The following is a 14,645-nucleotide window of genomic DNA, read 5'->3' as shown; positions in this document are numbered from 1 at the left end:
CAGTTGTCTTCACCTTTTGCAGTTTGCTTATGGTCTAGTAGGGTCACTAAAGTGTAAGACTCTATGGAAAGAAAGACAAAGCAAATATGTATATAGTAAGATGTTTCATATTTAAAGAAGTTTGCATGAGTTGCTTCTTAGCATAAAGGTAGTAGCTTAAAGTAATCCCAAGGATGTGATAGTTCTGGAAGAAGGCACATTTGAGTTGAGTCTCCAAGGATATGGAAGAATTAATTACAAAATGAAGTGAAAGTGAATCCCAGAAGAGAATGAGGGCTAGGAGTGTAATCTCAGGGCATTCGAAGAGTGTGGAAAAACGGATAAAAGGATTATTCTTACCAGTAACACATGAGGATGCTAATTTCCCTGCATCTTTTCTAGCAAATAACATGGAATTTACCAAAATAGTTATTGTTACTTGAATAAACAATTATCATTAATATTTAAATTTGCATGTCTTTTCTAACAAGGATAAACATTTTTTTTCCATATTGTCTTCTAGCAGTACTAGGTTCGTATATTTTTTGGATTTTAATGTTTTCAGTTTACATAATCTCTTTGAATATTAAAGACAGTAAGTTGCTTTTTTTTCTCTGTGTATACTTTTTTCAGTCTATTTTTATTTAAAGTAGATGTTTTTCATATTAAGGAAATATCTTTCAATTACTGTTTAGTATTTTTACTAGAAATATATGTTAAAATTTATCTTATGCTTGTTCACAGGTGTATTTGTATGATTTAAGATGTTAAAATACGTATATATCGGTTTTCTATCATACCTTTCTTTAACCATCATTAAGTATAATAGGGGCATGGTATTTTCTTGAGAAAATGATTTGCAAATTTGATTCCATTTTTTCTTTGTGGGTAAGTCACACCCATAATTCATTATCTGTAATTTCTAATATCCATATCTTTAAATTGGAGCTTTAGAACCTAAAGACCCTTGGAAAACAGTAAGGTAAAAGTAAGCTTAAGGGTAAAAGCCTTAAAGATCTTTATGATTTTTCTCTTTTTTTAGTTTCACTTCATACCTAATTTAGCAATAGTTTTTTTATTGACTTTTATTGAGTTTCTCCGAAGTATTCAATTTCGTTTCCAAAGCATTCTGCTCCTTTATTTTTTAATACATCTTTTATTGTATTATCTAATGTTTAATTTAATCATGAAATCATAATTTCAATTTCAATAGGAATAAATAACTTCAAACAGTAAGAAATAGATGAGATACTCAGATAAATTCAAGGAGAGTTTAATAAAGGGCCTATGTACAAAGATATAGGCAGGATGTATGGAATCCACAGAGATTACACAACACCCAAGAATAGTTACTCTAAGGTCATGCTCCTTCTGACTTTGACTGGTTGGAACCAACAGAAAGCAAAAGATGTATATTCATGTGTATATAGTGTAGCTCACTTTGGTAGGATAGACCAGAGAATGAGATGAGTGGAGAGTCACTCTTGGACAGGCAAGTGAAAGATATTTGGCACATTTGGGAACCAACACAATTGGTCCTGATTCAGCATAGTGGAGAATTGTATACGAATCACGTGTTCATATTTACTCTTGTAAGGGCATCAATCAGAGTGTTTACTAAAAGGAATGAGGAATACTGTTAATCCAGTGAGTGAACTAGGAGAGCTTTTACTCAGTTTGGCCCCCTTAATTGCCAGTAACATCCTTCCCCCAAATTTGTTCTGGCTCTTCATTGTCGAGATTAAGATGTCTGTCTTGATTTTTCTAGCTTCCCAAATTAGTGTAGTTTTCTTATCCTCTAAGGCTACATTTTCCATATCTGTATTAAATGCTTAGGCAAATAAATGAGATTATCAGGATTTTTAAATCGTATTGAATAAAATCTTCATGAAAAATTTGAAAGTAGTTTTCCTTGGTGGTTTGGGTACCTGTTGTATTCCAGGGAGTTGCTTTAATTATGGTTATTTGGGTTTATTTTTCTCCTTTTATTATGTAATTAATACATACAAAGAATACACATAGTGTTTTGTAAGTTCTGAAACATAATGACAACCATTGTGAATCCACACCCAATAAAATAATTAGAACATTACCAATAAAATTTAATTCATTTTTACTATGTAATTTTCTATTGTATGATTATCCCACTGTTTACATATCTATTTATTGTTGATCGACTTTTTTTTGCTCTTGCTAAAAAGCATTTTTGTACACTTTATATATATATTTGTTGGTATACATATGCAAGAGTTTTCCCAGGGTCTTTGCTGAGAAATGGAATAACTCAGTTATAAAGTGTATGTTCAGCTTTATAAGACAATGCCAAATTATTTTCCAAAGTAATGCATCAGTTTACCCTTCTATCAGTATATAAAAGTGTTCCACTTGGTATATGTGCTCATCAACATTTGTGAAACAACTCATTTTTTAAAAATCAGTCTAATGGTTAAAAAAAGATATTTAAAAAAATCAGTCTAATGGTTAAAAAAAGATATTTTACAATGGTCTTAATTTGCATTTCCTGGATTACTAGTTGGTTTGATGAGTTTTTCATTGGTTTATTGGCCACTGGGCATTCATGTTTTTTCTTCTGTCTTTTTCCCATTTTTTTCTCTTAGATTATGGGTCTGTTGCATATTGATTGGACTGTTTATGTGAAAATATGTAAGTACTTTGTTGGAAAGTTAGATGATAGATACATAGATAATAGATAACAAAAACAATTTCCTGATTTGTGATTATACATAGTGAATACATTCTCCCAACTTATGGTACATGTTTCCACTTTCTTTTAGTGACTTTTAATAAATCAAAATTCTTAGTTTTAATTTAATTTATTGATTTTTCCCTTACAGTTAGAATTTTTTGTTTCTTATTTAAGAAAACTTTTCCAATCATGCAGTCACAAAGTTATTTTCTTTTATTTCTTTCTAACAGCTTAGTTTTACCTTTTTCATTTAAGTTCTTTCCATTTGGAATATATTTTTTGTAGGTTGTGATGGTGATCAATTTCATTTTATTCTATATATCTAACCAATAATTATAGCATTGTATTTGAATTGTCCATGCCTTGTCTGTCATATATTGTTTCCATTTACACATAGCCCTATTTCTGGGCTTTATTCTCTTCTATTCATAAATTAGTACATCTCTGAACCTTACTACTTTAATTACTATAGGTTTCCCAAGATTTCTTTTACTTAGAAGAGTCTTGGCTACTCCTAGGCTGTTGCTATTCTCATATGACTTTTATAGTCAACTTGTTAGTTTGCATGAAAGCCTTTGGGGTTTCCACGAGAATAACATTGACTCCCTAAATCAATATGGAAGAATTCTGAATGATATTTAGTCTTCCAATTGCGGAACATTTTTTCTCCTCTATGTATTCTAGCCTCTTTTGATAAAATTTTGTAATTTTCTTTATAAAGAACATGTACAAATTTCTAAATATGTTTTTTAGAATATTTATGCCTTTTTTTTAGTTATTATACAAGGATAGACTTCCTATATCAGCAATTTTTCATGTGTAAATCATCAGTTTTCTTGCTCCCTTTCCAAGTCTTCTACTTGTTACTAATTTTTTCCTTATTTCTCAGTTGACAATAACTTCTATTACAGTGCTGAAAGAAGCACTTGTAATAGGCATCTTTGTTTTTATTTGTGATTTTAAAGGGAGTATTCCCAACTTTTTGGATGGTAATCTCAAGAATTAAAAAAGTTACATTACCAGTTTTTAAGAGATGTGAAAATCTGAATAGATATTGACTCCTATATAGTGTTTTCTTTTTGACAGTTGAGAAATAGTTTTACCACCTTATTTGCTATTAAATTTAAATTGTAGTTTTGCTGTTGTTAAATTTTCTTTTTGTGTTGTGATTAAACCCTACTTAATCACAACAGATAATCCATATTCTTATATCCTTCTAGGTTCCATTTACTGGTATTTATTTAGGATTCTGGAGAATAGTTTCCCTTTCTCAGACAGTATTTTTTCATTGGGGTTTTAGGGCAGGAGTGTTTTATCGTTTTTGTTTTGTACTTTGTGGCATAGTGTGTTAAAATTCGAGACTTGAGGTCCTTCAAAGTTTGGTAGAATTTGATACTTGTCTATAGATTCATCTGGGTCTTATTATGGCTTTCCTTATTCTTTTTTTTTTTTAAGGAATATTTTTACCTACTGCTTGATCTTATTTTGCTTCTCAATTTCTCCTTGAATAAGTTACATCTATTTTATAGTAATTTTTAACTTTCACCTAAATTTGAAATATTTCATTATGATGCTTTGTTTTTCTCTCTGGCTTATTATAGCAAATGCTTTATATGTGCCAGGCAGTCTGCCAAAAACCTTTTCCAAAATTGTTCTATTTTTTTTCCCATTTTACTTATAACAAAGAGACTCCAAGGGGATAAGTAACTGGCCCAAAGTCACATAGTTGATGGTGGAGTTGAATTGTAGTTGTTTTCTTTAAGTATTATATAAATTTTTGTCAGTAGAACACAATATTCATTTTCTAATCCCTGAGTTGGAGAAAGTGAACCATGACATTTGTCTAAAAGAGTCAACTTGGAGGGAAAATACCAAAATCATAAAATGTTTTGCCTTCCATCTGTGACTTTGAAGCACTTATTAAAGCACTTTAGTTTACATTTTATCCATTACTGAAAATCCTATAAATTCTATTTTGAGTTTTTAAAAAATGTTATTATGGAAATATTCTTATCCTAGCTTTTCCCTTGTACACCAAGTAAAACCTCAGATCATTTGTTTGACTCAGAGGAGCATACTATGGTGACTTTGATGCCTTTGTGCAATGACTTGATGGTTTTCCTCTTCCAGATTTAGTCATTGATCTCAGCCACTTCCTTGAAGATAGACCAATACATGTGAAACTTGAAACTCTTCACCACTTCTTATATGTCCGTTAACATTTGGCAGCTTTTCTAAACAATGGTCAGGCTTTTTTATGTTCCTCTAAATATTTACTTATTGTCATCTTATTTATTTTAATGTGCTTCAGCAAGAACAGCTTGCTCTCAGAATTTCTTTTATTAGCAGGTGAGAAAACTAGAATTTCTACCTTTCCAGTATATTTACTTTGGAAGCATTTATGTTGCTATTAAAGCTTTTTGCTTTTGAAAGTTTGCCATTTTATTATCTCTCATTTTTTGTCAAATAAGGTAGTATGCATATCAATATTATATCTCTTATTTATCTTCATCTTTCTCTTTGTTATTTCAATAATTTCTTAGTTTTATACAGAGAACATCACTGGCATGTATTTTTCTTACAGTCTTTCCCAATATTGATAGAAGTTTAGTCAACCTAGATAGAAATTTTTACTTATTTTAGTATTAAGCTGCAGCAAAGCAGCCTTCATTGAAATCTGTTTTCTCTATAACTGCTTCATTACTTTGAAACTATATGCTCCAATAATGTTGAGCTGCTGAAGTCTTTGCAAGAAATAAAAGGCAATCATTTTCTACCCCTGAAACTTTGGTTTACCAAACCAATGTTCTGAGTAAGATTTCATGAAGATCAAACAAACTTTGACATGTGGACTTGGAATAATTACTTGTTAATTGTAATCATTCCTAAAAATAGGGAAAACTATTTAGAATGTTTCAATAATTATTGATTTTATACATTTCCATTATTTTGTTATAGTGGAATCATTTTGAGCATGGAAGAAATTCAAAGAGTTTGTGACCTGACTTCAGAGTTGAGGCTCAGTTTCCTTCTAGCTGAGGTTTTATATTTCAAATCAGTCAGTCTTTATTTATTTATTTATTTATTTATTTATTTATTTATTTATTTATTTATTTATTTATTTATTTATTTATTTATTTATTTTGTTTTTCTGGGAAAAAATATACAGTCTTATGCTTGAAGCAAAGACCCCAAACAGCATTCTGATTTGTCTCTCTTCTAGTCCCTCATGCATTTACTTTCCTGAAGCTTTGTGCTTTCTTTTTCTTTAGTGAACACTTGAAATATATATTGCTTGCATTTGTAATTCAACACAAGGACCTGGGAGTTGCAAGCCTTTCTTGAATACCTGTCTTAGATTTCTGTGTTTTACTTATATTGTAAAACTTTAGTTTTGTAAAGTTAGAAGGAGTTTATTTATATAAGTAGTATTTGTTTATTATTTGTCTCACAACTGATATTCTACCCTTTTTTGAAAAAGATGTAGGTCGCTTACAACATTTGGTATAACAAATAGGAAGCAGAGAGATTGTGCAAAAGAAAAGTATCAGTGAGAAATTTAAAATGAAACAGGAACAAAGTTAACACATACATAAGCAACATCAACGCTAATATGCTTCTTAGAGATAGGCCACAAACTGAGCTCTTCCTAACCACAGATGCCAAAAGAGAAATATGGTAATTTATATGACTGACACAGTGTCTGTAATTTAGCAAACTAGTTGTACCATGGTTTCTGAGGGTATGGTGAAGTAAATACTTTCAGTAATAGCAATAATACTACTTTAAATGCTATAATATGTTTTACTGGGCTTTTTCTTACTGTTTCTTAATTTATTCTGATGGTATATCAGAAAAGACTAATATCAACAAATTTAATTCTTTGAATATCAAACTAGTCTCAAATAGTATAAATAGTTTTATCTGATCACATGACCAAATCAGAGGGTGAGTTTCAAAATACATAAATATGTAATCTCTAAAAATTGGATGGACAAGAGTATCTTTTGGTGTTTTGTATGTGTTTTTAGTCTTTAATAAAAGAAAAAAACTTTATTAGTATCACTCTTTAGATTGAGACTGGTGCCCTCAGTTGTTGCCTTTGCTAGATTATCACATGTCCTTTTAGTTTCAAGAACTATGTGAGAAAAAAGAGGGAACCCAATAAAGTAGAGCATGTAACAGTGGTGCCTTTACTGTTTAGTTCACTACTCTTAGACAATATCTAGTTAAGTGGATTTTTAAGAATGTTTAACTTTGTTTTACCTAAACCAATCCTCATTAAGTCAGTGACTTAACAGAAATTGTAGGGCAAAAATAATAGTAATAAGTCAAGCACAGGCAAACAGCAAGAAGAAAAGTGCTGTTTCTTCTACTCTTAGTCCTTTACCATTAATAAAACAAGTTTTAAACAATCTAAATAATTCTGATAAGAAGTCATCCAAAAATACATGATTATCAGAAAGACTATTTGAAATAAAGATTTACTTCTGCTATCATTAAATAGTACTTAATGTGCCTTGAAATAGTAGTACTATGAATACATTATTAATTATATGACATTTTAAAATAAATATACAGAACATGAAGACAAATCACATTTTATTTTCAATAATAATTCGTTTTGACAAATCACATTTCTAATTGGTATTTTACAGAATTTCACTAAACATAATGTTTAAATATCTAGAAGACTACTTTGTGGTCCTTAACTTAATAGCGTAGGACAAAAAAGCATATCTTCTGGGAAATATATTCTCTGTCATAATAAGTTTGCCATATAATTGAATGAAACAGCACATGTCTCTAATTTGCCTCAGCTTACATTATTTCTGAATTTCGAAGAATTAATAATTGAGGAGAAACTTACTGAAAGAAACTTATATGGCAAGAGCATTCTGAAAATGGATTTGGAAATGTTTTCAACATTACAATTTTTGTGGTTGTTGTTGCAAACATTGTCATCTATAAAAACTCATTATCTAGGCACTTAAAACAATTGGAAATAGCTTTTCTAATCTATTTGAAAGCCTACAAAATGAAGTATTTAATGAGATTCCAAGCTCTTTGTCAAAAATGTTAAAATTTTAAGTTTGCAAAAACAACTGACTAAAGGGGATATGAAATTTTACTAGATGAAATATAGCAAAAACCTTTATACAACTCATGGAAGAGATGAAAAATAGTATCATGACTTAGCAAACACAAAAAAGATGCATTTGCATTTTGATCCATGTGAGTTAATCTTTATAAAATGATATCATGAAACCAAATATGAAATAAAATATGAAATAAAAAATTAAAAATCTTAGAATTGGATTTTCTAGTTGTTGATGTAAAGATATTAAATAAGAGAAGCATGATTTGGAGTCAGGTAAAGCAAGATGGTGGAATAAGAAGCCCCAATCCACCTTCGTTTTATAGAAACAAAGATTAACAACACTATACAGACTAATTCCCTTTATGAGAAATCCAGAAACCAATTAACACCAAAGTCAACATTTATGAATGAAAGAAAGAATGGGTAAGCTGGAATTCATTTTAATGAAAAATGTCTACTCTGTAAAAGACTTAATGAAGAGAATGAAAGAAATGCCACAGAGTTAATATTTCTGTTACAGGACTGTTATCCAAAAAATAAAATGACCTTTCAAGCTCAACAATAAGGAAACAGCCTTATTTTTAACAATGGTCCAAAGACCTTAATAAACACCCACCAAAGAAGATATACAGATAGCAAATACACTTATGAAAAGATGTTTCACATCATACATCATCAGGGAAATGCAAATTAAAACAATAATGTAATACCCTTGCACACTTACTAGAATAGCCAAAATTCAAAACCCTACAAATGCTGATAAGGATGTGGAGTAACAGAAATTCTCATTCATTGCTATTGAGAATGCAGAATGGTATAGGTACTTAGACAGTTTGATGGTTTCACACAATATTAAACATACCCTACCATTTGATCTAATAGTAGTTCTACTGGCTATTTACCCAAAGTAGTTGAAAACAAGTCCACACAAAAACTTCAGCACAGATGTTTATGGAATGCTATTCAGTGCTAAAAAGAATGAACTATCAAGCCATTAAAAGATATGGGAGAATCTGAAATGCATGTTAGTAAGTGAAAGAAACCATTCTGAAAAGGTTGCAAACTCCATGATTCCAACTAACAACATTCTAGAAAGGCAAAACTATGAAAATAGTAAAAAGGTCAGTGGTTGCAAAGAGTTGGTGGCGGAGAGGATGAACAGGATTTTTCTTTACTGAATCCTCAGTAGAGAACAGAGGATTTTTAGGGCATGACAAAAAAAAATCAGTATTTAAAGACTGTTTTTAAATGATTGGTGGAGTGACTGATTGATCTGTTGTCACAAGTGAGACAATCTGTTATAGCAGTTCTCTCTTTAACTTTTAAATGTGAAGAATAAAATTCTACATTTTTTAAGTTCCTTCTATTCTTTTTGTCATTCGAAAGTGTTAACATGTAAATAAATGGCCATATTGTATTACTCTAATTCTACCGGATATTTCTTTGGGTTAGCAAAATATTTAGCATTACACTGAGTAATTCTATTGAGGTGTCTTGGACAATACAGATAAATGTTGTAAGTTTCAAGAAGTAAATGTGATGCAATCTGTTATTGTTAGTCTTTGTAAAATCCCTGCAAATCTTTGTGTTGAAGTTTTTGCTTAATGTCAAAAACTTGTTAGCTCCTCCACCTTTTTTATGTGTTTTATGTATACTTAAGTATATTTATTTGTTTTGGAGGAAAATTTCATGTATTAAATGTGGTGGCAATTGATTCTTAAACACATTGGTTTAGGAAAAAGCATCTGCAGAAGAAATGGGGTATTTGGTTGGTTGAAATGTGGGTGGAAGGCAGCTGCTTTTAAACTCTGTATAGGTCAGTGCCACTCCAGTGAATATAAAATGCTGGAGAGAATTTCAGGAACATGGGAATTGCCTACTCAGCCAAAAAAGCATAAACAAAATAGTTAAAAGAAACCATCATGTTACCATAGTTACATGAGCATTTCAGTTTCAGAAATTAAAAAATAATAATAAAAAAGTAAAGATCTTTACAAGAGTCTTCTACAAAGAAGGACTCTTCTGCGTGGAATTCTCAGGTCTGGAATAAGTTCAAATTTTATGTAAAACATTATATATTCTGTGATGTTCATGCGGGACATTTTATGTCTATATATGTCTGCATATGGCATGCCTGTTTGCAAAACAAAATATATGTCACGTGTGTTTTGGCAAATATAGGCAAGAGTTTAAAGCAACTGTTCACCTTAGAAGCAAAATCTAGTATGAGGACAATGCATCATTTAAGTTTTCCCCATATTCATGCTTTCATGAAATATTCACATGGTCAGCGTTGGAATTGACCTATTTATTATCTTAATGAATGTTAAAAAGTGTACTGTTTTTCTTCCCTCTATTAGAACCATTGGGAACAATAGCACTAGGAAGAATTACGTGTTTCACTGATTTTGATAGGAAAATCTCTATTTTTTCATTTATGTTCATCCCCTGTGAAAAATAACTTCTCTTCAAATTCTAAAGTACATGAATTTTCCTTGTATTATTCATATTTTACTGTATTTGCTTCATATTTGTTTCATATAATTCCCTGAAATATTTGCATTTTATGTCTACAGGTTTTTGGTCAATAGAATATTAAATACACAAAACGTGGATATAAACTCTGAAATGTCTTTTCCTTAAGAATTTAGTTACTTCAGAATACAAAAAACATTCATTGTTTCATTATATTTTTGTTTGTTTCTTTAAAAACATATTCTCTATTTCATTAAACATTAAAGTAGGGGATGAAAGTATTGTGTGCATCATTATACAAGGGGTTGCTATGGGAATTGTTTTAATCATTTATTATTCTAGTTAAATTAGAGAAGAAAATCACTTACATGATATCTGTAAGACCTATACTTAATTTTGCTCTGTTTTTAAAAGGATTTCTTAAAAACTAGTCTTCTTTCAAAGTTAAAGCTTCTCCTTCCAGATAGTAATGACCTTTAGACTTTGATCTGCTTCATTTATATTTTTTTTAGAGTTGATTTTTTCTTCAAATTTTATTTGGATAACTGATGTTTCAGGACTTTGTAGCCAGCATATTTATATCATTGTTATATCCTCAGAATTTGTTTTATTTTTACATTTCACACTTAAGATGCTTATTGATTATTCTTCTGCAAGTTTTTGGCAACATGCTAATGTTTTTTTCATTAATCATATAAACATTTCAGGTATTTCTAGATTGAACCTTTATAACTCCCTCCATTGGGATTTTATGATTTTGTTAATGAATCATAGAAATTAGATAAAATGTAATTCATGAATCTGGAATATTTAATTCTTCTTGTATTTCTAATGATTTTCTGATATTCTAGTATTACAAGTGGTTTTCTTTTTTATCATAAAGAGTTGATCACAAATTCAATTTTTATATTCTTTGATTCCATTACCAAGCATTTCTTGTGTCTGCTTTTATTGACGTAAGTGCAAAAAATACATGACAATCTCTACCTTCTAAGAGCTTTTTATTCCAGTTTAGAAGGAAAGGATATTTATATTCCTCTCTTTTTGTCCTGTATGTTCATTCAGTAAGAGTTTTTTTGAATATCTACTGTAAGTATGCCAAGCAGGGCTAAGGCTATAATAATGAATGATAACTTAATTTCTCCCCTCAAAGAGCCTAAATCAACATAGGAAAGGATTAACTGTGCTAATAATTACTATGTTAAAAATACCGAACTTAAGGTATACACAAAGTATGGGATAACAGACAGCTAAAGAATTAATTATTTTGGACAGAATAATGGAAATCTCCACAGATGTTATATGACATAGGTGTTGGTCTTGATATAAGTAGATTTTTTATTAGCATAGGATGTTGAGAAAGGCATTTTAGACTTTGTTAACATTGTGAGCACACATCTAAAAAATGTGTGAAAATGCATGGTGAGCTCATGGTGAGTTCAAGGATTATGAGAAATCCGCTGTGGCTATTATGTTGGGTACATAGTGAAATGATAGAAAATGAAACTGTAAAGGGATTTTTGAATCCATGTTAAAATTTTTAACATGGCTTACTACTCTGTGAGTAATAGGAAACCATTAAAGTAGGGGATGACATAAATAAATGACTTAATTACTGTCTGCCGAAATCAAGCTACCAATGTTACTCTCATTTGGATCCCTGATTCCATTCTTTTCCCTGTTTAAATCATTCCTATATCTGAAGTTTTCCAGTGGCCTCCCACTCTGCTTACTATATGATACACGACTTCCTTATCCTATTTATAAAGAGCCCTTCATTATTTGGCTCGTGTCCACCTCTTCAGTATTATCTTTTAGCTTCTCCCTGACCTGCTAAGCTCCAGACATGGAGTAGAGATAGTCTGGAGACAGGAGTACCTGTTGTAACACTGTTAGATAATTTCGATGAAGATAAAGTGTGACTAAACTGGAATCATGGCGGGTGGATGGGATGAAAGGAGGTAACATTAAAAATACAGTCTATATGGTTGGAAAGAAAGGTGAGCAAGATACGAAAGATGACTTCCACGATAGGAAAGTTGTTTAAACCTAAGTTATCAGAAAAGAATAGGATGGTTTCATTAATAAAATTACAGAAATAAGATGCAAACATTTAGTTTGAGTTAGTTTGGAATTATGTACCATATACTAATTGGGATGTCTGTCAGCTTACAAACCTTCTATAATTTGTTCCTGCTCCCCCCAAGTCACCCACCTTCCACGTTTACAAAGGTAGAATCTTGAGTCAAATCTGCAATTTGACCTTATCCCCAGTGGCCACTTTTTATTGGATTAGAAGTTAGCCTCTAGAATTTAAGACTGGGACAGAGACTATTAATATCTTTGTGGCTGGGACCCTTACAGTGTGTACTTGGAAGCTGAGAAGAAGTTCCTTTAATCCACTTTATGTACTAACAGCATTGCTAGAAAGTTGCTGTCTAGAAAGAAGAATGAAAAGATGTATAAAGAGAAACGGTAAAACAAAGAGGGAACATACACTCCTCTCTCAAGCTTCTTGAGATGTGGCTATGTTCTTATCTACAAACTCCTATAATTAAGTCTTCCCGTTTACAAAGTACTAAAGCTAAATTCTTTGTAATAAAGCTACTGTTTATAAGTAGAAATGTACTGCCTCATGCAGTTGACCTTAGACTTATCAAATCTGAGGTTTATAAGATTCCTAGATCAAAAAATCTTGCAGCTACATAAAATCATAGGCCTTGGACTCAAGAGATTCCTGTCCTGGGTATGGAAACTTGATACTCAGATTCATATTTCATTAACTTCTGTCAGGCAATTTCTATTACTGCCGTAGTATTGTGCAGCCATTTTTGTATTTATCCATAGTGATTCTCTGACTTTCTCGAAGGAATGAGGTGGGCCAGATATGTGCTTGCTGGGTTGGGGACTAAGGGTTGGGTCTCACAGTGTTGATCATGACCCACTTAAGCAATCAGAACTAGAGGGAGTTAGCTCAACACACTGAAGATAAATGTATTGATCCATAAGCCTGAAGAAACAAAAACAAAGGTGAAGTTTAAGGGGAAGGAGAGGAATAATAAAGGACAGAGCTCCAAATCAGGAACTAGAAAAAAACCAAATCAAAGCACATGTTGGTTTGAAATAAGAGGCCATGATGTTTACCCTGAACATCTTTGTGTGTCTTTTTATTGGAAGGAGGTTATTATTGAGAATAAGACCTTTTCTGCATTACATTTTTGAACAAATTGTTATTTGTTTTCAGCAAACTATAGGACTTTATATGGTTATTTGCTATTTATCTTTCATTTATTCTTTTTTTTAAATTCATTTTATTATCATTAATTTACAATTACATGAAGAACATTATGTTTACTAGGCTTTCCCCTACCCCAAGTCCCCCCCACATACCCCAATACGTCACTGTCCATCACCGTAGTAAGATTCTGTAGAATCACTACTTGTCTTTTCTGTGTTGCACAGCCCTTCCTATGCCCCCCACAACATTATACATGGTAATTGTAAGGCCCCCTTTCTTTTTCCCTACCCTTATCCCTCCCTTCCCACCCCTCCTGCCCAGTCCCTTTACTTTGGTAACCGTTAGTCCATTCTTGAGTTCTGTGATTTTGCTGCTGTTTTGTTCCTTCAGTTTTTTTTTATTCTTATACTCCACATATGAGTGAAATCATTTGGTACTTGTCTTTCTCCACCTGGCTTATTTCACTGAGAATAATACCCTCTAGATCCATCCATGTTGTTGCAAATGGTAGGATCTGTTTTTTTCTTATGGCTGAGTAATATTCCATTGTGTATATGTACCACATCTTCTTTATCCATTCATCTACTGATGGACATTTAAGTTGCTTCCATTTCTTGGCTATTGTAAATAGTGCTGCGATAAACATAGGGGTGTACCTGTCTTTTTCAAACTGGAGTGCTGCATTCTTAGGGTAAATTCCTAGAAGTGGAATTCCTGGGTCAAATGGTTTTTCTATTTTGAGCATTTTGAGGAACCTCCATACTGCTTTCCACAATGGTTGAACTAATTTGCATTCCTACCAACAGTGTAGGAGGTCCCCTTTCTCCGCAACCTTGCCAACATTTGTTGTTGTTTGTCTTTTGGATGGTGGCGATCATTACTGGTGTGAGGTGATATCTCATTGTGGTTTTAATTTGCATTTCTCTGATGACAAGCGATGTGGAGCATCTTTTCATGTGCCTGTTGGCCATCCGAATTTCTTCTTTAGAGAACTGTCTATTCAGCTCCTCTGCCCATTTTTTAATTGGATTATTTGCTTTTTGTTTCTTGAGGTGCGTGAGCTCTTTATTTTGGATGTCAACCCTTTATCGGATCTGTTCTTTATGGATATATATCCCATACTGTAAGGTACCTTTTTGTTCAGT

The 14,645-nt window shown here is 31.7% G+C and overlaps 1 protein-coding gene across 12 annotated transcripts in view; it reads left to right on the top strand.

Moving 5' to 3' along the window:
• FOXP2 (forkhead box P2) overlaps positions 1–14,645 on the top strand; it is a 568,904-nt gene that overhangs the window by 132,452 nt on the left and 421,807 nt on the right. For 11 of the 12 annotated variants that reach the window (XM_073238561.1, XM_073238563.1, XM_073238562.1 and 8 more), the window contains one exon: positions 2,598–2,643. The exons of the other annotated variant lie outside the window; for it this stretch is intronic. The gene's annotated coding sequence lies outside the window, so the exon portion shown is untranslated. The remainder of the gene's footprint in view (positions 1–2,597; positions 2,644–14,645) is intronic. 12 annotated transcript variants of the gene reach the window in all.

This window comes from Manis javanica, chromosome 6, assembly GCF_040802235.1.
Source record: "Manis javanica isolate MJ-LG chromosome 6, MJ_LKY, whole genome shotgun sequence".
Lineage (NCBI taxonomy): Eukaryota > Metazoa > Chordata > Mammalia > Pholidota > Manidae > Manis > Manis javanica.
Note: the sequence above shows the minus strand (reverse complement) of the source record. Positions and strands in the feature narration are given on the sequence as shown.